The sequence below is a fragment of the Muscardinus avellanarius genome, assembly GCF_963383645.1.
Source record: "Muscardinus avellanarius genome assembly, chromosome: 2".
Lineage (NCBI taxonomy): Eukaryota > Metazoa > Chordata > Mammalia > Rodentia > Gliridae > Muscardinus > Muscardinus avellanarius.
In genome coordinates, this window is record NC_137787.1 from 190,698,440 (window position 1) to 190,724,350 (window position 25,911).

A 25,911-nucleotide genomic window follows, 5' to 3' on the forward strand; every position below is an offset into this window, starting at 1 on the left:
TTTTCTTTTCTCCTCCTTGCTAGTTTTTGTTAACCGTCCCTCCGCTGAAGTCTCACGACATCTGGGTCTCACACTTGTTCTGTTCAAATATGGGTCATTCGAGTGGCGACGTGCTGGGCACAGTGGGCTACGCTGCCATCTCACACATGCTCATTCAGTAACTGGTATGTACACTAGAATACAGGTTTGGTGTTGTGAGCAAAAGACCCCCAAATGCAGCGATAAATTCAAAGATAAAGTCATCCTGCAGGGAGTCACGGTTCATATTGCAACCCCACTACTTGGGATACTGAGACAAGAAGGTTGCAGGTTTGAGGCCAGCCCCAGCAACTTAGCCAGACCCTGTTTCAAAGTGAAGATAAAATAGGGCTAGGGTTGTAGCTTGGAGGTAATAGGCCCCTAGGCTGTGTTCAATAAATAAATAAAATAGCTTTTTATGGCCAGGTATGGTGGCACACACTTGTAATCCCAGCATTTGGGAGGCAGAGACAGGAAGATCTGGGTTCACGGCCAGCCTCAGCTACTTAGTGAGGCCCTTGCAACTCAGCGAGACCCTGTTTCAAAAAAAAGAATAAAGCTGGGCGTGGTGGCACACACTTGTAATCCCCGCGCTTGGGAGGCTAAGACAGGAGGATGGCACAGGTTCGAAGCCAGCCTCAGCTACTTAGTGAGGCTCTCAGCAACTTAGTGAGACCTTGTTTCCAAATAAAATATAAAATAGGTTGGGGATGTAGCCCAGAAGTAGAAGGCTCCCGGGTCCCATCTCTGGTACCACACACACACACACAAAAATCAAAATTAAAAATAAAAAAAAAAATAGGGCTGGGGGTGTGGCTCAGAGGTAGAATGTCCCTGAGTTCTACCCCCAGTACCGCAAAATAAATAAACAGATAAATAAATAAATAACTTTTTTTTAGGTACTGGGGATGGAACCCAGGGTCCTTCTCTCTCCCTAGCTTTTTTATATATATTTTTTGTTTTGAAACAGTGTCTTGCTTAGTTGTTGAGAACCTCACTAAGTTGCCGAAGCTGGCCTTGAACCTGTGATCCTCTTGTCTCAGCCTGCTATGTACTCGGATTACAGGCGTGTACCACCATGCCGGGCTATAAGGCAGTATAAATGTTAAAGAGTCTTCCTTGTCAGGACCAAAAAGAGAAAGTAGAACGCGGGGATTCTGTTTATCACCAACAGTGAGGAAGGCCAGTCCTGAATTTAACCTGCTCAGACAGGCTACTCAGACAGTCAGCATCTCCGCTCACACTGCGTGTGCTGGGGTCCCACTGAGGACCTTCCTGCTGTCCCACCTCAGCACTGTCCTGAAAGCCTGGCCCTTTGTCAGCCCCGTTGTCTGGATTAGGAGATGTCTTAACCAAGGTTAAGAATGTGGCCAAGGTCACACAGGTGAGAAGCCAGAACTGTGTCCCCAGGACTACGCCCAGTCACAGCCCAGCCTGTCCCCTGAGCCATACCTGCTCAACACCTCAGGGCAGGGTACCAGAGCTGTGCAGCCACCGGTGTGGACCCCCGACCATGCACACCATCTTGTCCTGGCACCTCCTTCCTTCTGTCAGCCTGCCGTCTGTGCTGAGTCCCGCTCCCCTGAACCATCCTGGAGCTGGTGCCTGGTGAGCTGTCCCCACTTTCACCTGACATCAGCCCCGGGAGGTCACGCTTCCCATCCCATGGTGGATGAGCTGGAGACCCAGAACCTTAAGTGTCCTGCTAGGACCCGCTGCTCACTCATGTGCGGCAGAACTGGAATTTGGGCCCAGACCTGCTGCGGCCCTGGGCGATGGCCGAGCTGTCACGAGGCGCATCCTCTCTGGGCACCTGTGGGATAGCGACCAAGATCAGCGGTGCTGTTTTGTTGCTGGACAGTGTATGATCTTCCAGTGTCTACCAGTGAGGGAGGGACTCACAGGACGAGACAGGACAGTGTTCTCTAGGGTAGAGCCCCCGAGGAGTGACCATAGGTCACTACCTCTGAGTGACCAAGTGCCCCATTGTGGAGGTATTATGTCCCTCAGAAAAGCTGATATTCTGACACCACGGAGAAAGCATTTGTGGACAGCACACCTGTTCGTGTAGTATGGTCCTGTAGGTGTGGGCAGAACAGTTCCCTGTGTAGACACTTGCACTGGCAGGTTCCCGTGCAGCTCAGCCGCAGCCTGGGCGGTGGCGGCCCTGTGATAATGCCTTGCTGTTGCTAGACCAGCTCCGCTCCGGGCTCATCACTCTTCCTGCTTTGTTTTCTGAGGCTTTTGGGTTTTTAGAGCATTTTGTAAGTAGGGCAGAAAAGTTACAATTATTGGGCAGGAGGGTTGGGAGTGCTGGAGTGAGACAGAATGAGCCGGGTAGCCAGCCAGAGACCTCAGCAGGCAGTGTCCGCGGGTGCGAAGGCTGGGGCGCAGTTCTGGGATGGCCACTAGATGGCACTCACACCCTAGGGTTGAGACCGGCCCCGCCGCTTCCGCTTGGGGCTCCCGTAAATCTCAGAAGGGACCAGTCAGAGCTGTGTCATCTGCCATCTCTCCAGCCATTCATCCCCCTAATCTCTCTTGATCTTCCATAGATAGACAGGCAGATATACATCTCCTTCTTGTTCATTTCACTCTCTCTTTTTCTCAATATTTAGTGATCCTAAAAACCTTGAAAAATGCCTTTAAAGGCTTCAGTACCGTGTCAGCTACATTGCCGTGTTTTCACCGTTCTCCTGGGTAGATGTTTACACAGCAGTAAATCCACTTACGTAATAGAGGGAAACTTGTTTTTCTCTTCAGCCATTCTGAGGTGTGGTCAATAAAGGGAATGGGAATTGAGAATAAGGAAATTACTTATTTTTTGCAGTACTAAGGATTGAACCCAGGGCCTTGCACATGCTAAGTGCTATACCTCAGAGTCCCAGTCCCAGTCCCAGTCCTAGGCAAATTATTAAAAAGAATAGTATGCACGCCTGTAAGCCCAGTACTTGGGAGGTTGAGACAGGAGGATCACAGCTTCCAGGACAGCCTCAGAAAATAGGGAGACCATCAACAACCCAAGGAGACTCCAACAAGACATCAGAAGTACTGGGGATATATCTTGGAGGTAGAGTACTCCCGAGTTCAGTCACCAGTACAAAAAAAAAAATAGTAAAGGAGATGTCTTAAAAATATTTCCATTCAAAATTAAGGCTTGGAGCCAGGCATAGTGGTGCACACTTGTAATCCCAGCATTTGGGAGGCTGAGACAGGAGGACCACTGTTCAAGGACAGCCTTGGCTACTTTGCAAGGCCCTCTGCAACTCAGTGAGATCCTGTTTCAAAATAAAGAATAAAAAATAGGCCTGGGGGTGTAGCCCAGAGGTAGAATGCCCCTGAATTCCATCCCCAGTACTGGAAAAAAAAAATTAAGGGTTGGTAAATTCTAATGTCGAATATTTAAGATGGATGCATCATTTTACCAGACCATTGTCTTTCTGTTAGAGCATTTTTTAGCAAGCCAAGATTCAGCGCAGAGTTTCTCACTGCATATCTCTGGGTCTGGGGGGAGAGGGAAGAGACAGGAAACCTCAGTTGATGTTATTTTCTCTCCAAAGTGCTGGGTGGTGAAAAAGCAAACCCCATCTCAAATTCATCATCTGTCCTGATGTCTTAAAGAAATAAAAAGTAATTTCTAGATGGCACCTCGCATGGACCCTGCCCCTGCCCGGCTAAGCGCTCGCTCAGCCTTGTGGACATCTCGGGGAGCTGCCGGGGCGCTGCGTGCACACCGCGTCATCTGTGCACGCCTCAGCCGAGATAACGGTGCTCCAGCCCCACTGCTAAGGTTAACCTGTGCGCTGCAGAAGGACAACAGATGGAAATTCTGGTTTGCAGCCACTGCAGAAAAATAAAAACATGTTCCAAAGGGAAAAGGATCTTGTATTTCTGCGTTTGAACCTTTGATCTGCGTTCAGTTCTGAAGGGAGGGCCGACCCTTTTGGTGAAGACACACATGGTTTTGCATCTGTGAAAACACAGCTGTATAGAGAAAAACAGACTGGGGGAAGCACAATGGTTTTGCTGTGTCAGGGCCGCCGCGAACGCTCCGATTCTATACAAATATTGTCTTTTCTTAGCACCTTCAGAAAGCTTTCTTGACTTGCCGTATTGTAGCACTGCTTAGCAGTGTCACTCCTGTAAATACATATTTGGGTTGTTTTTATTTTTCTTTTTATCTTTTTAGGATGAAAGCACATCCTAAAACATCTCTCATCCTTTCTTTTTGAAAGGCCTAAAATAAACGGGTAGTAGTCAGATCGGAATAACATAATCTAACTCCTGACCTAATTGGTGGTAGAGAGATGCGACATATTAAGTGCTAGTAAAGAAGATTAAGGTCATGTTTTGACTTGATCCTGATTTTTTTTTTTAAAGAACTATCGCATGTGCTCTGTGCCGCAGTTTATGGGCAAAGCAGGGACTTGGAAGCACCGTCTCACTTAGCTGCTTTGTTTTGAGCAATTAAGATCTGTTATTGAGCGAATTAAGCAGCCGGGCGTTCGCTGCAGTGGTCTTAGAGGGTCCTCCTTTCCAGGAACCGCGGCCTGTGTGCTCTGTTCCAAGGCCCTTGATTAGGATCTTCGCATCTCCTTCCAGTCTCAGGCTGAGTCCACATCGCACCTCTGCCCTTTGGTTTCTGGCTATGGATGCTCTTGGCCATCCCGGGCCCTCAGCGCCCGGCCCCTCTGCATCTTCCTCACTCCCAGACTGGAGCCGGGCACGGGGTTGTGCAGAGACAAGCGGAAGCTGGGGTTGGTGCGTGAAGGAGCCGGCTGCCTGGGTGCCCCCTCTGTGCAGAGATGGCTCATGGTTTTTTTTTCCTTGAAGGGACCGGCCCCCTGGGACAGGCATAGTGCCCTCGTCACCCTCCCCACCTGCTCTTCCAACACCAACGGCTTCCTCAGCAGGCCAACTCGGGGGTGAAAGTGTAGGCTTTCTTTAAAAGGGGGACTTTCATATTTATTCGTAATAATAACCACCACCTTCGGCGTTCAGCACGCCGCTGGCAAGAGCGCGAACTGGAGAGCGAGTCCTCGCAGGCACCCAGAAACTTTCCCCTTTGAAGTGTCGGTTCCGCCCCCCACCCCCTTGCGGGAGGGAAAGAGGGGAAAAAAACAGGGGTGGAGACCCAAGCCACTGAGGAATGCTGACTCGCCTTTCCGGGCCTCCCGCCTTTCAACTCTGCCATTTGAAACTGTGGAAGGGGGGGACGAAGGCCAGGCCTGGCTCAGCCACAGCCTCCCCCCCCCCCAGGCAGTGTGTGTGAGAGAGGGGGTCCAGGGGGTCCAGGGGGTGAAGGAAAGTAGAGGAGGGCCTTTCCAGGGCCAGGCGCTTTGTAGTTTGATCCATTTTGATGACAGTAAACCAAACGGACCACCCCCCCCCCCAAAACCGAACAGTGCACCCCTCCTCAGCCCCCCACCCTCCTTCACAGCTGCATTTTCTCCCAGGGACGGTGGGTGTCACCAGAAGCCCTGTTTTTGCGATTCGAGCCGCAATTGCCCAGGACTTGTAAAGCCTATTAATTTTTCAGGCAAAATAGATCAAGCCTGCCTTTGATGCGGCTGCCTCATAGTTTGGTATTCAAAGGTAAAGAATCTTACCCCCTTCCCTTCCTCTTACATAATTAAGAGATTTCCCTCCCCGTGGCCAGGAACTAGTCGCTTAGTATTTTTTTTTAAGTAAAAGGTCTAACTTTTCCTATCGCTTCTGTTTTTAAGCTCTCTGCTAAACGTAACCAATATTACTCGGTTGCAGGACACTCGGTCTCGTCTTAATTTTGGACAGATGGGGGCTGTAAACGGCGTTTTCCTCCTCAGCCCCATCCCCCCCAAGCTTAAAACAGATTTCTCATCTAACAAACGGAGAGTGCAATTAAAAAACAAAACAAAACAAAACCTGTCTAGGATCCTGGATTACCCCCAACTAGCCGGAGACTCTGGATTCTGCCCTAGCCACATACATTTCAGTGGAGTGGAGGTGCTCGGTTTCCATCCTCCATCCCTGGTGACCCTGGAGCCCCTCGAGGCCTTTTGTCTTCTTATCTGTGCATTTCAATACTTGGGGGGAAGTGACCGCCTTCACTACATATGCAAAAAGCCCGGTTTGAATTTTTTGACACCCCCCCTGCCCATTTGTCGGTGGCCTCCGGTATTCCATTGTGTGACTGTTGGTGTTGGCGAAAGTCTTTTATTTAACAATGCCAGGGATACTTCGCCTCCTTCTTTTATTGGCATGCAATCCCAAAACATCCCAGAGTAGTTTAAAAGATTAATGCATGCTGTTGAACCCGGTGCATATTGGGGTGGTTGTATTTTTCCATCTAAAGGTAGATAATATTTTAAAGGTACGGTGCAGTAATAGTCACTGGAAGCCAATTAAAACTGCTAGCATTCTATCAAAAAACCTGTTTGGGGACATAAATAATTAATATTTGGAAATAAAGCCTGGGCGCTTGGCAGGGCCTGCTAGACAGGCGTGAGTACTCTCTCCCGTAAACCGTGGGACCATTTCTGGGCATTTTATCACCTGGGTTTTAAAAACTTGATAATAAGGCCACACACAAACACATTTTTAAAAGAATCTCCTTGGCCTATGGAGAAAGGGAGGAGATAGTAACATTATTTGCAGGTGTTTGAGAAAAAGAAATACCAGGCCCCTTGGAGCTAGGTGTGAGTGGAATAAATCCAGGCACTCACCGCAGCATCCAGCTTTTTAAAAATGATGTGATTAAAAGGGACATCTGAGAACGAATTTATGAAGTTGTTATGGCAACTGAAATACTCGGATTGAAATGTGTGTATCTGAAACATGAAAGATTGTAGTAATCCAGAGGAACAAGCCCTGCATTGTGCCGGGGGAAGCCAACTGAACAGTGGTAGCTAAATATTATTCCTCCGGCCGTCATCCTGCGGGGTGACTGCCTCGGTGTCCACTTTTAAAAGCGCCTGGTGATTGATGCCTTCACGGGCCGTGTCCTCGAGTCCCCAGCCTTGCGCCAGCGTGGCTCACGGGTCCTTTGACCGCGCAGAGCACAAGCTTGGCATTGTGTGCCATGCGGGGATCGCACTGGGATTGGCCTCCGCATTCCCCCCGAGTTTATGCTCCCGTGTCCGGCTTTGTATACAGTCTGTCCCCAAGTCCTAAGCCACCGCTGGCCACCTGCAAAACAGAGTCCAAATAGCGAAATATTCTGTGGAATCCTGGACTTCCTTCTAAAAGCTGACTTCCTGCGCTTTGGTTCTATTCGATGTTCTCATGTTTTTCTCTTTTCCTCACCAGCGTATTAAATAATGGTTTCCCTAAATCACAGTAAAGGAAATTTAAAATTAACACATACAAATAAAGGGGGCATTATACCGTAGCACAGTTTGCTAGAAAATCAGTATCTTACACCACACCCAGGTTGCCTCGGGGTTTTCAGGCATTAGATTTCAGATGCATATCCTGGCCAAAAATTCTTTTTAAAAATGTCATTACAAATCCCTTGCCATATATTTTGAGTTTTGTTACTTTCCTTTACATGAGAAGATAGCTAAGTGTATAGTACTTTAATTGAAAAGTTTTGACAAAATGTTCATTTACACTGAAAAATTAAAAGCAAAGTTTTTTTTCTCTAACATTATCCATTGTTGAATGTTGGTGACCCAGCTCTTTAGTCTCCTTAGTTTTAAAAGTAATACTTTTTCCTTTGAATAGCCTTAATTAATAATGTTACGCAGAAGTCGACAGTATAAAAGTAAGATCTTTTCAGAAAGTTACGCTTCCCTTGAGCCAGGAGTTAAAACTTTACTTTTATCAAAAGTACTCACCAGCCTTTTAGTTGGATCTAAGGACACAAAACCCAAACTCCCCTTCGTAATGGAATGCTTTCCTAATTCTTTAAAGACTAAGCTCAAAACATTTTTCTACTTTATTAACTGCTGTTAATTCTTCAGGTTAATTACACATTTTAACTATTTTATTACACCTGTATCTTTTTTTAACTATTTTATTACACCTGTATCTTTTTTTTTTTGCATATGCATGTATAAGTGATTTCATTTTGCTAGAACTTCTTTATTTTGAAAATCCATACATGGGAGGGCGATAAAATAAAAATAATAAAAAGGAGGTCTCCAGTAGATTAAACATAAGAATTTGCCATCTTTGTACACATTTTACAGTAATAGATTCCCTTTTTTTTTTCTTTTTCTGGCCTTTACATTTTAAGAATTTTTTTTTTTTTTTTTTTTTTTTTACTCCTAGGTATGATTTTGATGCTTCTAAAATGGGCGCTATTTTATTTCAGGTGGGGTCGTTTGATAGATTGTTGATGTTTTCGGGGTCTCTAAACAAAGTCTGACGTGTTAAGAGTCTTATTAACGATGTTAAAATAGAATTAGCAGCTTGTGGATGCCTCCAGAGCACAATGCCCGGCGGCCTCCCCTGTCCCCTATAGACTGTGCCCCTGCTGGCCTCCTTTGTTTCAGGCCCAATCAGCAGACTAAACTTTTGTGGAGCGAGAAGGCAGTTCAAGTGTCCCTGCACCGCTGAAGGGAGGAGCTAATGCGGAATTTATTGGGAGACCAATCAGTGGTGGAGGCAGGATGACCCCAAATTGGGAAGAAGGTCTTTGTTGACCCGCCCGGCTCCCTGACCTTTCCTCTCCGTTTTGTCCCTTTAAAGAGTTTTACTCTGGCTCTTCTTTACTTTATAGTGCTTTCACTTAAAGCCACTCAAGTTTTCCAAGTTTGGGATCACAGAAGAGACCTCTCAGCCCAGATAGCGTCGTTCTTTGTGACTTGGGTAACCTGGCTAGACGTCAGCACTCAGGATCATTTTAAAAAATCTGACACATGTCATTAATAGTTGTTGCTATTTTTTAAAGGGAATAGAATTTCACCAATTCTCTTAAGCCCGAAGAGATTCTTTCTTCTAGCCTCTCTCCCCCATAACTGTGGTCACAAGAGAGAATCAGACCAGCTACTGACCTGAGGTGACTGGTTCTATTTTCTTGAATTTGTGCTTTAAAAATAACTTTGTGTGTTCCGTCCGGGTCTTTGAAACATTGTCAGGCAATCATCACAGTAAGCCCAAAACAAACATTTTAGGGAGAGGTATTATTATTATTACTCTTTTAAAATGAGGATTCCTAGTAACAACTTTGACAAGTGGCCCGTTCTGAATCACAGATCTAGAGGATAACCTGACCAATGGGAGGTGCCCCTTCATCCAGTGTCACCATCTGATTGAATGATTTATAAGCACAGCACATTTATAAACTTTCCCCATCCCCCCTGAGCATCACAGGAATGCTGGGAAGGGATAATGAGATGCTCTTAGGAATTCAGTATTTTTTAGTTTGCAGGGGAACTTCCCCTGCTCATTTACTGGCCTTCTTCCCTCCTGCCTTGCAGTTTGTGCTTATATTTACTCTTCTACGGGCCACCATTTGTTTGGGGATTTCAAAACAGTGCTGAGATCTGAGGCCACTTGCAGGACACCGAACGTTTGCTTTAAACTAGGCTTCTGGAAAATTACTCGCATGCACCCAGATACAGGGAATGAGAAACAGCTGAGGAACTGTGGCTTCAGAATCCGATTCTTTGCCAAGAACCGCGCTGGCATGGAAACGGGGCAGTGTGAGCTCATCCCTTCTCCCGGCTCACGTCGTGCTGCTTAGGTAAACCCCAAGGGGAACGTTTGCTTCTACTTTATAAACCCTAACGATATGCATCCATCCTCTGCGCAGCGCCCGACATCCGAGCAAATGGGGCGTCGTTTGATACAAGCCACATGCGTGGGTAGAAATAATACCATTTTCTGGCTGGCACCCTTGGGCGAGTGCTACTTGATGAGGGGCATTTCACCTGGCCGAGGGAGAATGTCTCTGTGGTGGCTCTCTGTTTGTAACTGCTGCCATTTTTACCCACAACGCACATGGCTGCCCACCCCCATCCTGTGGCCTCGGGTTCACCGCGGAACAGCAGTACGCTCTCATACCCAAGTGCAACCGACCTCTTTTTTGATATGCCCACCGAACACGTGTGCCAGGCTGCGGCGCTGGGGATGCGCCTCGGGACATGGGCACCCTGTTGCCAGATTCCACGCCAGCCACCAACACTGTGTCCACCTGATGTGTGAAGCGCAGGTCCGCATGACTTGCGGGCACTAGGACAGGACCCAAAGGGATTAGCAGCAAACAAAGAAGGCCGCTCACCTCCGTGCAGAGGCCGCTGGCATCGCGCAGGGACAAGCCGAGGGCCTCCGTTTCCACCAAAGCGGTGCCCTTAGAGTGATCCTGTTTTTACTGCTGCGGACCCAGAGGGTATCACAGGCCTGGAGCACAAGGAGAACTCCGGAGCCAGGAGGGCGTGGGATACAGCTGCAAGTTCACTGAAACTTTAACCATCGCTCCTATTTTTCTGCTTGAGGACTTTGTAAATAGCATTGACCCTTCAAAAGTTTCTCTCTCTCTCTCTCTCTCTCTCTCTCTCTCTCTCTCTCTCTCTCTCTCTCTCTGTGTGTGTGTGTGTGTGTGTGATTTATTTTATAAACATAAAGGAGAAAGCAAGTCAGTGACCCTAGTCCTGGCTTCAGTGGGTGACCTAAATGGATTATAACTCTCGGCACATTTACCAGGACGGGTCAGTGTCACAGATATGAGTTTGGTGTGGATGTGGCCCTAGGACAGTTCCTCTTGGAGGGGGGTTCTCACGAGCTCTTGGGATTCTCAACTGGCCACAGTACTTTGTAAGAAAAGAAACGATAGCAACGAAGTGTCTGACAATCTGCTTTTTATTTTTGCATCTTTTTGTGTGGTACTGGGGGTGGAACCCAGGGGCATTCTACCTCTGAATACATCCCCAGCCTTCTTCTTTTATTTTTTATTTTGAAACAGGGTCTCACTGAGTTGCAAAGGGCCTCACTAAGTAGCTGAGGTTGTCCTCAAACTGCGATCCTCCTGTCTCAGCCTTCCAAATGCTGGGATTACAAGCATGTGTCACCATGGCATATTTTTGCATTTTAAAATTAAGTGTAGAAATTATTTTTCTCTGGAATCTGTGTAATTCCCTGAAGTAGATACTGTAAAGCCAGTTGGGAGGTGCTGCTTTAAAAATAACCCATATAAATGTCTGTCTTTATTTAACCACAAGGGAGAATTGAAAAGAGGATGTTTTATTTTTCTATAGTTGTTCCATAAGAATATGAAATGTCTACTATTATGATTACTAGAGAGACTGTTGTATGGGTCTGCATAATTTTTTATGGTACTGGGGGTGGAACCCAGGGGCTTTTCTACCTCCAGGCTACACTCCCAGACCTATTTTATACTTTATTTGGAAACAGGGTCTCACTAAGTTGCTGAGAGCCTCACTAAGTAGCTGAGGCTGGCTTCGAACCTGTGCGATCCTCTTAGCCTCCCAAGCGCGGGGATTACAAATGTGCGCCACCACGCCCGGCTCAGCTCTTCATAATGTTTTTATAAACATAATGCTTTTATAAACATTATAATATAAAATTTTCAAAAGAATTCTATAGGAAGATCTGCTTACCCTGGCTTTGTAGATCAAATGATAACTGCCCATGTCCACGAAGTGCCACGCAGCGCCAGCCTCGTATTAACAGAGAATTCTGTTTCAGGTGGCAGATTTGATATATAAAATGGCTAGAAACCCCAAATCTGGGGTTAAAGAAGTTTTGATTCCATGTGGTATCTACAAAAGATGGCAAAAGTAGAAATAAAACATGCACTTAGCTGGGCGTGGTGGCGCACGCTTGTAATCCCAGCATTGGAGAGGCTGAGACCTCAGGATCTCTTTGCAGCCAGCCTCAGCTGCTTAGTGAGGCCCTCCACAACTCAGTGAGACTAGGTTTCAAAATAAAGAATGAAAAATAGGGCAGGGGGTGTAGCTCGGAGGTTGAATGCCCCCGGGTTCCATCCCCAGACCTGCAAAACAAAACAAAACAAAAAAACCATGCAATTCCGTGCAGTGCCTGTTTTAGTGCACAGTCGCATTAATCCTGATCTTATGATGACTGAGTTTTCATGTGTTTGTAAAATGCTATAATATTCTGCATAATTATAGCACAATAATAAAATAGGAAAACCTTCCCCTCCGTGCATGTGTGTGTGCGTGTGTGTGCGTGCATGCATGTGCGTGCGTGTGTGTGCATGCATGTGAGTGTGCGTGTGCGTGTGTGCGTGTGCGTGTGTGTGTGTGTGTGTGTGTGTGTGTGTGTGTGCGTGGTGCTGGGGATGGAACCCAGGGGCATTTTACCTCCCAGCTACATCCCCAGCCCTATTTTATTCTTTGGTTTGCAACAGGGTCTCACAAGTTGCCGGGGCTCACAACCTGCGATCCTCCTGTCTCAGCCTCCCAAGTCCTGGGATTACAAGTGTCTGCTGCCATGCCCAGCTCCATGTTTTTAAAGACTGAAATTATAATCACCATATCATATAGAGCAGAAGAATGTTTTCCAATTAAAGGGTTGTATGATTAGAGTATGATTTCCTTCAAATGAAATCTTAAGATAATCAAAGTATATTTACTCCTAAGAATAGTAATTTCCCCCACTTGTTAGAGGCTTAGGCGGCCAGAGCATTTGGTCTGAGGCAAGTCCCTGCTACCATTCAGAAACAGAACTATATTACTGGGCACAAAAAAACCTCCGATTAATGTTATTTATTTATTTATTTATTTGCGGTACTGGGGGTGGAACCCAGGGGCATTCTACCTCCGATCTACACCCCCAGCCCTATTTTTTAATTCTTTAATTTGAAACAAGGTCTCACTGAGTTGCAAAGAGTCTCACTAAGTATTAGCTAAGGCTGTCTGCAAGCCGTTTTCCTCCTGTCTCAGCCTTCCAAATGCTGGGGTCACAAGTGTGCGCCACCACGCCCGGCTGATTAATGTTTTTAAGAATTATTATAGCATAGCCACAAAGAGAAACATTCCAAAGTCTAACGTTAAAAATGACTTGTAAACACGAGGGAATGGTTTTTTTCCCTAAAAAAGATAAGGAAAAGAGGTACATCTTTCTTCAGAATAATTAAAATTATCTTAAGCAATACTTTTGGACTTTTAATAATAATACTTTCCTATTGTTTTCAGAGATTTATTTTATTTTATTTTATTTTTGGTAGTACTGAGGGTAGAACCCAGAGGCTTTCTACCTCCGGGCTATACTCCCAGACCTATTTTATACTTTATTGGAAACAGGGTCTCACTAAGTTGCTGAGAGCCTCACTAAGTAGCTGAGGCTGGCTTCGAAGCTGCGCGGTCCTCCTGTCTCAGCCTCCCAAGCGCGGGGATTACAGCGTGCGCCACCACGCCCGGCTCAGAGATTTATTTTAAAAGCAAAAAATACACATTCAAGGGAGAATGTGGGCCATCTGCAGAATGAGAGCTGCCTCCTCTTGTTTTTTGGTTTTTTTTTTTAATATTCTGGGAGCTGGGTACGGTGACACACACTTGTAATCCCAGTACTTGTGAGGCTGAGATAGGAGGATCACAGGTTTGAAGCCAGCCTCGGCTACCTAGTGAGCCCTCTGCAACTTAGTGAGGCCCTGGTTCCAAATAAAGAATAAAAAATAGGACTGGGGTTGTAGCTCAGAGGTAGAATGTCCATCTTATATATATCATATATACATGTATTCTTATACATATATACATACATACATACATACATACATGCATACATACTGGATAAAGGGAGCAGAAGAAAAAGAATTAAATTAAGAAAAAAATTTTCACATTTTATAAGATTGCCCCCCCACCAAATTTCAAATAAACTTTAACAGCATAGGCCTGAGAGATGTCTCCATGTATGGCCTCAAAGGTTAAAAAAAGAATAATAAGACTGTGGAGAAAGAAATAATAATTTTATAAAAAGAGTCTATTTAGAATTTCACTGGCCACTGATAGAACCCAGCTGAGCTTTGTGTCCGTGGTTCATTGTGGCAATCAAGTGTACGCTTTGCATTCTGGGAGTCGAGAGGAGGTATTGTATGCCCATGGTTTTCTTTAAACAACTCGAACATCAAAATGGCCAAGCTGTTGGACGGATGCATGCTAGATAAAACAGATGGGCTTCTCGGATCGTGCACCATTCAGCCGTTTGATGGAATTCGCGCCACCCTGACCAGCGAGCCCAGATGGCGCTAAAATCTGTCACTCTTTAACGACCCTACTGTTTTTTAAAAATATTTTTATTTTTGAGCCCATTCAGTTACTCTGAGAGCGGAATCATTTCCGACTAGGTGTGGGGAGGGCCTTACTGAGGGTTTGCTTGGAGGAGCTGAGCCAGGGTCCAAGAATATTCCGGGCCCACCTGCTGCCAGCAGGGTCCTGGGCAGGAGGTACCTGCGAGCTGAGCTTTGGGACATTTATAGGCAGCTGGACGGGGAGACCCTCCTGGAGCAGAGCAGGGGGGTTTAGGGACCAGAGGGGACACGGGAAGGGCCTGGGGTGGGTAAATATCAAAACTGGCCAGGGACGCCGCTGCCGCGGCCAAGCCTTAACCCCTACAAGGAGCTCGTGCTGGCGCTGGCCACACCAGCTACCTTAAGCGGCTGACCCTCCCGCATGGAGATGGCTGTGTGGGGTACACCTGCAGCTGACCTCCAGATGGGTTCCAGCAGGACTGGCCTCTCTCAGATGGTTCTAGGAGAACTTCTCTGCAATAGAACTCCCAAATCTCCTAAGCTTCCCCACCCTGGATGCTGGCTGACTCTCCTCCTCCTCCTCCTCTTCCTCCTCTTCCTCCTCTTCCTCCTCTTCTTCCTCCTCCTCTTCTTCCTCCTCCTCTTCTTCCTCCTCCTCTTCCTCCTCCTCCTCCTCCTCCTCTTCCTCTCTACTAGGGATTGAACCCAGGGGCATTCATTCTACCTCCAAGCTTTACCCCCAGTCTTTTTCATGTTTTGTTAGTGGTATTAGGAATTGAACTCAGGGGCATTCTACCTCTGAGCTACACCCCTATTCCTATTTTAATTTTGTACTTTGAAACAGGGTCTCACTAAGTTGCTAAGGGCTTCACTAAGTTGCTGAGGCTTGTCTCAAACCTGCAATCCTTCTGTTTCAGCCTTCAAAGTACTGGAATTAGCCGGGCGTGGTGGCACAGGCTTGTAATCCCAGCATTTGGAAGGCTGAGACAGGAGGATTGCATAGGTTCGAAGCCAGGCTCAGCTACTTAGTGAGGCCCTTTACAACTCAGTGAGACCCTGTTTCAAACTAAAGAATAAAAAATAGGGCTGGGAGTGTAGCTCAGAGAGAGAATGCCCTTGGGTTCCATCCCCAGTACTGCAAAACAAACAAACAAACAACAAACAGAAAAAAAGTACTGGAATTACAGGCATGCACCACTGTACCTGGCTTGATCCGTTCTTTCTTTCTTTCTTTCTTTCTTTCTTTCTTTCTTTCTTTCTTTCTTTCCTTCTTCTCTTCCTTTTTGGTACTGGGAATTGGACTCAGGGGCATTCACCTTCGAGCTACACTCCCAGCCCTATTTTTATTTTGAAACAGGGTCTTGCTAGGCTGGTAAGAGTCTCACGACTTGCTCAGGTTGTCCTAGAACCGGCAATCCTCCTGTCTCGGCCTCCCAAGTACTGGGGTTACAAGCGTGTGCCATGTCGGGGTTTTCCTTCTTTCTTAAATGATCGTTTTTGAGTCCCTTAGTCTCCGGAAACATTTCAGTGATTGGGGATGAGATGCTGGCTAGCCCCCCCCCCCAAATCTCTAAACTTGGATACATTTGCAGGCTTGGACTTGCTTTCTGTTCCGGCTGGGATGGGAACGGGAAAATGAATGGGTTTGCATTATGCACATGTTTTTTCCCTTGCCTTTGAATCAGACATAGCAGGTGCCAAAATATGGTGCAGATTTTTTTTTTACTGCCCTAAAAAAGCCACAAGCAATGACCTATCCACCTACCTTTAGCAAGAAAAGAGGTCCTGTTGCCTTTAGAGATGTTTCTAGTGGATTCTGGGTGCTCTGTAGTACTTTTCCTTTCTTTTTGTGGCCCTGGGGATTGAACTCAAGCACATTCTACCTCTGAGCTTTACCCTAAACTGTATTTTATTTTTATTTTGAAACAGGGTCTCGCTAGGTTCATGAGAGTCTCATTACTTGCTGAGGCTGTCCTCGATCCTTCGATCCTCCTGTCTCTGCCTCCTAAGTACTGGGATTATGGTGTGTGCCACCATTCCTGGCTTCTGTAGTAGTTTTCCCAAGGGCCGAGTGGATGCAGCTGGACCCTTGCACCTCACCATGTGCGTGGCGTGGGTCCGGATGCCCTGTACCGCAACGGAATGTGCGCACGGTGAAGACTGGTGGCATTCTGCTTTAGAAGGGTTTGCCCCTAAATTAAATACCTTCCTGTAGACCCAGAAGGGAACCGAGAAGCAACTGGTACTGGAAGGTTCTTTTGGAGATTTAGGGCTTTGGGGCCTTAACACTCGGGGTCTTTCAGAAGTCGCTGCTCTACCAGAACACAGTTGGAGCTGGATGTGTGACTAAACCCCCCAGAAGTGCGCCGGCCCCATCCCCATCCCCTAGGGGTAGACCTGGTGTGTGCTGAGTAGAGTGGAGGGACACCAAGCACATGATAGGTCATTTTTTTTTTTTTTTTTTTGGTACTGGGGACTAAACCTGGGTACATTCTATCTCTGAGCTACACTTCCAGCCCACTTTATTTTTTATTTGGAAATAGGGTCTGGCTAAATTGCTGAGGTCTCTCTAAATTACCCCACTGGCCTCAAACCTATAGTCCTCCTGTCTCATCCCCCCAAGTACTGGGATTACGGGCATGTGCCACCAAGCCTGACTTGTTGAAAACAAGTAGTTTTCAACTTAAGTCCCCTGCAAGCACTCAGCTACAGGCTTCCACCCACAGACGGAGCCGGGGTGTGGGAGGGAGCGCACACAACATAGCCTCCCGAAGGAATGCTCCGGCCAATAAATGATCACTGAGAGAGTGGAAAGGCCGCCTGCAGGTAACCCGACAGCAGGTTTAGTATTCAGTGGTGACTGGAAGAGAGAATTTTGTGTGTGCATGCTGGCTTCAGTTTCCTAGGAAATATTTGTGAATATACGGTAAAATTGAACATTTTAGCAGAAGCAATTAGTGGTACCCCCAAATTATTTTAATATAATGTATTGATTTTATTTTATTTTATTTTATTTTTTTTGTGGTACTGGGGTTCCTGGAAGCCCTTCTACCTCCGGGCTACACTCCCAGACCTATTTTTTTACATTTTTATTTGGAAACAGGGTCTCCTAAACCAGCGCGCGTGGCTGGCTTCGAACCTGCGCGATCCTCCTGTCTCTGCCTCCCAAGCGTGGGGATTACAAGCGTGCGCCACCACGCCCGGCTTGATTTTATTTTTAATTAATTTCTCTTTTATGAGATTGGACACATAATCATATTCAATATTCTTAAATTTTTACTAATAAATTCATTTTTTCCTATTTATTTATTTTTGTTATGGTACTGAGGGTGGAACTAAGGGGCGCTCTACCCTCTGAGCTACACTCCCAGCCCTTTTCACTTTGAAACAGGCTCTCACTAAGTTACCCCACTAAGACACCCCACTGGCTAGCCTCAAACTTTGCACTGTTCTGTCTGCCAAGTTTGGGATTACAGTGCTGCGCCGCTGTGCCTGGCTACCTCCTCTTAAAATTAACTGTGCCAGGCGCAATGGTGCATGCTTGTAATCCCAGTACTTGGGAGTCTGAAACAGGAAGCTTGCAGTTTGCAGCCAGACTCAGCAACTTAGTGAGGCCCTGTGCAACTTAGTGAGACCCTATTTCAAAAATAGAGTAAAAAATAGGGAAATAGGGTTGGGAATGTAGTTCGGAGGTAAAATGCCCCTGGGGTTCAATCCCCAGTGCCACAGAAAGAAAAATAATAATTAAAAAACACAAATAAAAGGCCTTCCCAGCTGGGTGGTGTCGTACATCTGTGTGAGCCCAGGACTTAGGATGTTGAAACACGAGGGTCACAGATTTAAGACCAGGCTCATCAACTTGGCAAGATTTTCAGCAGCCTAACAAGACCCGGTTTCAAAAGTAAAAAATAAAGACAGGGCTGGGGGTGGAGCAAAGACATAGAATTACCCTGGGTTCCAAATTACCCCAGTCCCAAACTAATAAATAAATAATAAATAAATCGATCTGGGAAATGTAGCTCAGGGGTTGAGTGCTTGCCTACCTATAGCGTGTGCGAGGCCCCAGGTTTAATTTCTTGCCTGACCCTCGCTGCTCAAAATAAAAAGATCAGCCCAGCAACAAAAGTCTTTACCCCAACTTTCTGCACTGCTCATTGTAGCTAAAATTGTCTGCTCATAACACGTCTGTTACCATGGGCTAGATGTTGGCAGGCGGGGGCTTCAGAGGGCTTTTTTCTTTTGTGTGTGTGTGTGTGTGTGTGTGTGGTACTGGGGATGGAACCCAGGGGCATTCTACCCCCGAGTTACACCCCCAGCTCAATTTTTCATTCTTTATTTTGAAACAAGATCTCACTGAGTTGCAAAGGGCCTCCCTCACTAAGTAGCTGAGGCTGTCCGCGAACCTGTGATCCTCATGTTGCAGCCTCCCAAATGCTGGGATTACCTGGCTCCAGAGGGGTTTTCTGTAGCTCACCTGGCACACAGGTGCGGAACAGGGAGACCAGTCAGGAGGGGATATCTTGGAGCCAAGTAAGAGCTGGTGTTGCTCAAACCAGAGTGGGGAGGGGCTAGATGCGTTTGGGATGTATTTTGACGCAGAATCAGTGAGATTTCCTGGTGGTGCAAATGTTTCTCCTTTGGAGGTAAAAGAGGCAGGCTGCCTAGGCTTTTGACTTGGGCATCTGGAAGGTCTGGAAGGCAAGAAATGCCTTAGCTGAGATGGGCTTGGTGACAGAGCGTGGTTTTGTCGGAAGAAGGAGGTCAAGAGGTCAGATTTGGGTATGATGAATTTGGGACAGCCATTAGAATTCTTTTTTTTTTGGTGGTACTGGGGGTGGAACCAGGGGCTTTTCTATCTCTGGGCTATACTCCCAGACCTATTTTATATTTTTATTTGGAAACAGGGTCTCACTAAGTTGCTGAGAGCCTCACTAAGTAGCTGAGGCTGGCTTCGAACCTGTGCGATCCTCCTGTCTCGGCCTCCCAAGCGCGGGGATTACAAGCGTGCGCCACCACGCCCGGCTCAGCCATTAGAATTCTATGTGGAGATGTCAGTTGGCAGGTCAGTGTAGGATTCAGAATGAGAGAGAGAGAGAGAGAGAGAGAGAGAGAGAGAGAGAAGAGAAGAGAAGAGAAGAGAAGAGAAGAGGAGAGGAGAGGAGAGGAGAGGAGAGGAGAGGAGAGGAGAGGAGAGGAGAGGGGAGGGGAGGGGAGGGAGGAGAGAGAGGAGAGAGAGAGAGAGAGAGAGAGAGAGAGAGAGAGAGAGAGTCAGGACTGAAGATTCACTGCAGGAATCTTTAGCAGAAATGAGAGTAAAGTGAAGAGGCCACTGGGTGTGGTGGAGCACGCTTGTAATCCCAATACTTGGGAGGCTGAGACAGAAGGATTGCAGGTTTGAGGCCCGCCTTAGTAACTTAGCCCTGTATAAAATAAATAAATAAATAAATAAATAAATAAATAAATAAATAAATAAATATCTGGGGGTATAGCTCAGAGGTAGGATGCCCCTGAGTTCCATCTTTGCCACCACGAGGAAAAAAAAAATCTGCAAGTAGATTTTCTTACAACCTCTCCAAAGTAAAGATGCCAGGAGAGACAGCCAAGTACGTTGCCTTTGAGAGAGAGAGAAAAGGGCTTGAAATTGCCTATCGCTTTGTGGATTTACTTCTGGGGAGCACTAATTAAAAATCTCAAACATGAGCCAGGCGTGGTGGCGCACACTTGTAATCCCAGCATTTGGGACGCTGAGACAGGAGGATTGCAGGTTCACAGCCAGCCTCAGCTACTTAGTGAGGCCCTCTGCAACTCAGTGAGGCCCTGTTTCAAAATAAAGAATAAAAAATAGGGCTGTGGATGTAGCTTGGAGGTAGAATGCCCCTGGGTTACATCTCCAGTACTGGGAAAAAAAAAATCAAATGTGGAGCCGAGTGTGGTGGTACATAGTTATAATCCCAGTACTTGGGAGACTGAGACAGCAGGATCGCAAGTTCACAGTCAGCTTCAGCAACTTAGTGAGGGCTTTGCAATTTAGTGAGAGTGTGTTTCAAATAAAAAATAAAGCTGGGCACGGTGGCACACACTTGTAATCCAGCATTTGGGAAGCTGAGACAGGAGGATCGCGGTTTGAGGACAGCCTCAGCTACTACTTAGTGAGGCCCTTTGCAAATCAGTGAGACCCTTTTTCAAAATAAAGACTTAAAGACTAAAAAATAGGGCTAGGAGTGTAGCTCAGAGGTAGAATGTCCCTGGGTTCCATTTCCTAGTACTGAAAAAAAAAAAAAAAAAGAGAGAGAGAGAGAGAGAGAGAAAGAGAAAGAAAGAAAGAAAGAAAGAAAGAAAGAAAGAAAGAAAGAAAGAAGAAAGAGTTTAGCTGGGCATGGTGATGAATGCTTGTAATCCCAGCATTCCGGAGGCTGAGACAGGAGGCGGCCAGCCTCAGCTACTTAGTGAGGCTCTGTTTTAAAATAAAGAATAAAAAATAGGGCAGGGAGTATAGCTTGGAGGTCAAATGCCCCTGGGTTCTATCCCCAGACCCGCAAAAAATAAAAAATAAAAAAGAGTTTGATATTATATGAAAGAGTTTTACATCATACGAAGGAGTTTTATCAAATACGAGGGCCTGCGTGTACATGTGCACGTATTTTAAACATTTCCGTAATGACTTCCCGAGTGCTTTTTTGGCCATGGTTATCAAAGCTTGTGTGTTTGTGATTTTTTTTTTTTTTTTTGGCAAAATGCCTTTAGTGGAGGAAAGATCTAGTGTTCTCTTGGTTCTCTGCCCAAAGTCATTCTGGAGATGTCTGTGACTGTCTTTGGTTCATGTCACTCGTGGAAGATAGTTGTGGTAATTACACTTGATCGCGATCTGTTTACAGATGTTTTATCATGTTTTCATGCTGAATATCTACTCAGACATCGTAGCAAAACTCAATGGCTACTGTTTTATTTGTACATAAAGTGTTTTACAGCCTTTCTTTCTCGGTACACATCAGGTTTCAATCACTGCCACTGCATAGCAAGAAGGCGTTGGATAGAGAACTATCAAAAATCCTGGACTACATAAAATTTTATATAGGGTCACCTTGCCATAAAAGATATTGAATGTATTTTGTGGCTTTTTCTCCCGACATGCTTACCGGTTCTAGAAGGGTTTCAATATTTGGGGGAAATCAGATGCAACGTGGAGCTTAATTCCCCTCGGGCTCTTACACGTACATGTGTTTTCTGTTGGAATAAGCACACTTCGAATGGTTCCCGGATAATACGGAGTAAAAGACAGCAGAGTATTGATATGCTTGGGATTTACAAATGGATTATCTTCCTTTTTTCTTTTCTTTTTTTAAAAATTTTCTTCTGTACTGAGGATTGAATCCAGCATCTTACACATGTGCTCGGCGACTGCCACTGAGCTACAGCCTCAGCCGAGAGAGTGATCCTCTTAACCGCAAGGCTAAACATTCGGTCCTGGGTCCTTGTTGTCCTAGGTTTCCTCTAACATCTGTGCGGGGCAGGGTTAGGTTACAGGGTGTTGTTTACAGCTGCCAAATGCTGGAGACTCTTCCGGCCCGGGAAGGTCCTCGATTCGCTAATGCTGAAGATTTGATTTACCGCCGAACTGGGGTGAATTCACTTCTTATCTGTCAGGTGTCAATTCTCACCACATCTTATTTTTCCCAAAAGGTTGCTGGTCCCAAACACCTCGGAAAACCGCTCTCGGGGCCTGTGTGTTTTGAGTCCACGTTGCTGCAGAGGCTCCTGTTAGAAAAGTGTAATTAATAGGAAACTTTGACATCCAGCTGAGAAAATTAGTTTGCATCAAAAAAGGCAAGATAGAGGATTAAAGAAATTTTAGTCCTAATCTAATTAACACCAATTAAAAGATGCAGATGACTTTGCACCAACAAATTGTCAATTATGCACCAATTTGCCTTTTCTGCAACCAAACCAGAACCAGGAAAGAATTATCTTTTTGTTGTTGTTGTTGGTTGGAGGAGATTTACATAGTGGGTTTGCTACAATCATCCTTCGCATAATTAAAGGGAAGTAGGTGGCGAGCGTTAGTGTGGAATATTTCCCTCTTCTGATGGTTCAGGTTAACTGTTTAAGACAGAAGAAATACAGGGTAATTCTGTTAGGGTTCACTCATTACATACAAGGCTGAGGGCCTTGTATGTGCAAACACCCTCTCTGTTAGTGAAAAACATCTATGCGGTCATTCTTTTTAATCCCACTCAAAAGATTTTATGTTATTTTATTTTTTTGGTGGTACTGGGGGTGGAACCCAGAGGCTTTTTAGCTCCGGGCTATACTCCTAGACCTTTTTTTATATTTTATTTGGAAACAGGGTCTCACTAAGTTGCTGAGAGCCTCACTAAGTAGCTGAGGCTTGCCTCGAACCTGTGCGATCCTCCTGTCTCAGCCTCCCAAGTGCTGAGACTACAAGCGTGCGCCACCACGCCCGGCTTCACTCAGAAGATTTTAAACTGGGTGTGGTGGCGCATACTTGTAATCCCAGCATTCAGGAGGCCAGACTCTGCTACTTAGTGAGGCCCTCTGGAACTCAGTGAGACCCTGTTTCAAAATAAAGAATAAAAAAAAAAAAAAAATAGGGCAGGGGGTGTCACTTGGAAGTAGAATACCCCTGGGTTCCATCCCCAATACTGCAAAAAAAAAAAAATTTTTTTTTTAAGCAGCCAGGTACAGTGGCACACACCTGAAATCCCAGGACTTCAAGGTTGAGGCAAGAGGATCACCTGGGAAGCCTGGGTACCTTAGCAGGACCCTGTCTCAAAATGAAAGAATGAAATGTAGTGATACACACTTGTAATCCCAGTACTTGGGTGGCTGAGACAGGAGGATCATAGGTTCCAGGACAGCCTCAGCCAATAGTGAGACTCTCATCAACCTAATGAGACCTGTTTCAAAATAAAAACATAAATAGGGGATGTAGCTCAGAGGTAGAATGCCCCTAGGTTCAATCTCCAGTACCAAAAAAAAATTTTTTTTCTTTTGTATTTTTATCCAATGTTCTCTAGAAGACAGCCTTTTGACTGCCCGCTCAGCTCTGCTTGGTGACCTGCACTAGGAGAAGCAGAAGGGGCCTCGAGGCCCGCAGATCGCTCTCCCCTCGCCCGCCCCGCCGCAGCCCCGCAGAGCCTCCCGCCTGGCGCCGTCTCCCCACGTGGCCCGCGTGTTTCTGTTTACCCGTGTTGCTCAGCGGTCACGTGGCCGGGCCGTCTTTTTCCTTGTGCATCGCTCTTATGGGTCCTCTGATGGTGATCTGAGTAATTGTACGGAGGGTGGTGAAGCCCAGACCTGTCATATCTGCAAATGACACATCTGTTCAAATGTCACGGAGTGAGTACCGCCGTGCACTTTATAGAGACACCATGTTTCTTCTGTTTCCAAATGGGATTGGGAGGGTGGGAAGAGAGTGCATGGTTCGAATGTGAACAAAAGCGTCTCTGTGGATCCTTCTACTTTTGGGTTATGTAGAGGATTCCACGGCAGCCCTATCAATTCCAGTTGCATGTACTCAGAATTTGGCCAAGTAGGTTGGTTCAAAACAAATTCTGAGCTGGGTGAGGTGGCTCACATTATAATTCCAGCATTTGGGAGGCTGAGACAGGAGGATCGCAGGTTCACAGCCATCCTCAGCTACTTAGTGAGGCCCCAGTACCACCACACACACACAAAAAAAAAAAAACAATTAGCCGGGTGTGGTGGTGCTGTGATGGTGGTATACGCTTGTAATCCCAGCATTTGAGAGGCTGAGACAGGAGGATCATGCAGGTTCAAAGCCAGCCTCAGCTACTTAGTGAGGCCCCAGTAGCACCAAAAAAAAAAAAAAAAAAAAAAAAAAATTAGCCGGGTGTGGTGGTGCTGTGGTGGTGCTGTGGTGGTGGTGTATGCTTGTAATCCCAGCATTTGTGAGGCTGAGACAGGAGGATCATGCAGGTTCAAAGCCAGCCTCAGCTACTTAGTGAGGGTCTTTGCAACTCAGTGAGACCCTGTTTCAAAATAAAGAATAAAAAATAGGGCTGGGGAATGTAGCTTGGAGATAGAATTCCCCTGGGTTCCATCCCCAGTACTGCAAAAAAAAAAAAAAAAAGAAAAGAAAGAAAGAAAAAGAAACAATTAATAGGGCTAGGGGTGAGCCCGGTGGGCATGGTGGCGCACCCGTGTAATCCCAGCATTCAGGAGGCTGAGACAGGAGGATCTGGGTTAGCAGACAGCCTCAGCTACTTAATGAGGCTCTTTGCAACTCAGTGAGACCCTGTTTCAAAATAAAGAATAAAACAAAAATAGGGCTGTGGGTATAGCTTGGAGGTAGAATGACCCTTGGTTCCAAGTTCCATCCCCAGTACTGCAAAAAAAGGGGGATCTAGGGGTGCAGCTCAGAGGTAGAATGCCCTTGGGTTCAATTCCTAGTGCCTCACATACACCAAAAATCAAGATGCCCAGTTAGTATTTTTCACTATTTGTGCTAGAAACTATTTTTTCAGAATAAGGGATAGATCCCAGGATTGTCCACATGCTAGACAAGTGTCCTCTCTACCACTGAGCTATGTCAGGTTTCGCTTCATTGCCCAGGCTGGTCTTAAAAGTGCGATCCAGGCCTGGGGATGTGTCTCAGTGACCGAGAACTTACCTAGCATGTCCAAGGCCCGGGGTTCAATCCCTGATACCAGGAAAAAAAAATGTGCAAAACGCTTGCTTCAGCCTGAGAGCAGCTGGAGTCACAGAGGTGCACCCTCTTCAGCTTCTTCCTAGAAATGTGTGGGACTTTTGCTAAAACAAAGTGGTTGCTGTTTCCATGGGCGATAGCAGTTTGAAGCCGGCCTCCTCCGAGGCAATGTCAAATTGGCAGGGCCTGCGCCAGCCACGGGAGGCCCCCTTCACAAACGTCTTCTTCCACATACCCCCAAGTGACAGAGAGGACTTCTAGCTCTATGACCAGCTGATACCCACCTTGACTTCTAGAGGACCTCTGCCCTGCTCTGTGGTCCTGCCTGCCTTGGGGGAGCGCAGCACACCCGTACCCTCCCACAACGGCTGGACATGAAACAATATTAGAGGACCATGTTGTCTTCATTCCAAATGAGCCTGGCATGGTGGTGCATGCCTGTAATCCCAGTACTTGGGAGACTACTATTTCTCCTAGATTTCAGTTACAATGAGAAAATTGGGAATTAAATTAGCAGGTGAAGAAGTTGGCTCCGTGAGTTGGTGCAACTGGATAACAGAGTTGTCTGGCTGATAGGCTTGTGTCCTTGAAATAAAAGAATAGTACCTGAGATGGCTATCTTTATAAAAAGTTATTTTTTTATTTATTCTTTGGTGGTTCTAGGGATTAAACTCAGGGTCATTCTACCTCCAACTACACCCTTAGCCCTATTTTATTTTTATTTGGTAGAAGTCTCATGACTTGCTGAGGCTGTCCTTCAACCTGCGATCCTCCTGTCGCAGCTTCCCAAGAACTGGGATTATAGCAAGCACCTGTGTAACCTGCTTCAGGAACATTTTGTGCCATCTTTTCAAATAAGTTTGAAATTATTTAAGAATGGATGGAAAAGGCCAGGCGTGGTGGCACAGGCTTGTAATCCCCGCGCTTGGGAGGCAGAGACAGGAGGATCGCACAGGTTCAAAGCCAGCCTCAGCTACTTAGTGAGGCTCTCAGCAACTTAATGAGACCCTGTTTCCAAATAAAGTATAAAATAGGTCTGGGAGTATAGCCC

At 46.2% G+C, this 25,911-nt stretch overlaps 1 protein-coding gene across 2 annotated transcripts in view; it reads left to right on the forward strand.

The window, feature by feature from the left end:
• CLYBL (citramalyl-CoA lyase) overlaps nucleotides 1-25,911 on the forward strand; it is a gene marked incomplete at both ends in the record, with an annotated part of 220,324 nt that overhangs the window by 36,868 nt on the left and 157,545 nt on the right. The window lies entirely within an intron of this gene.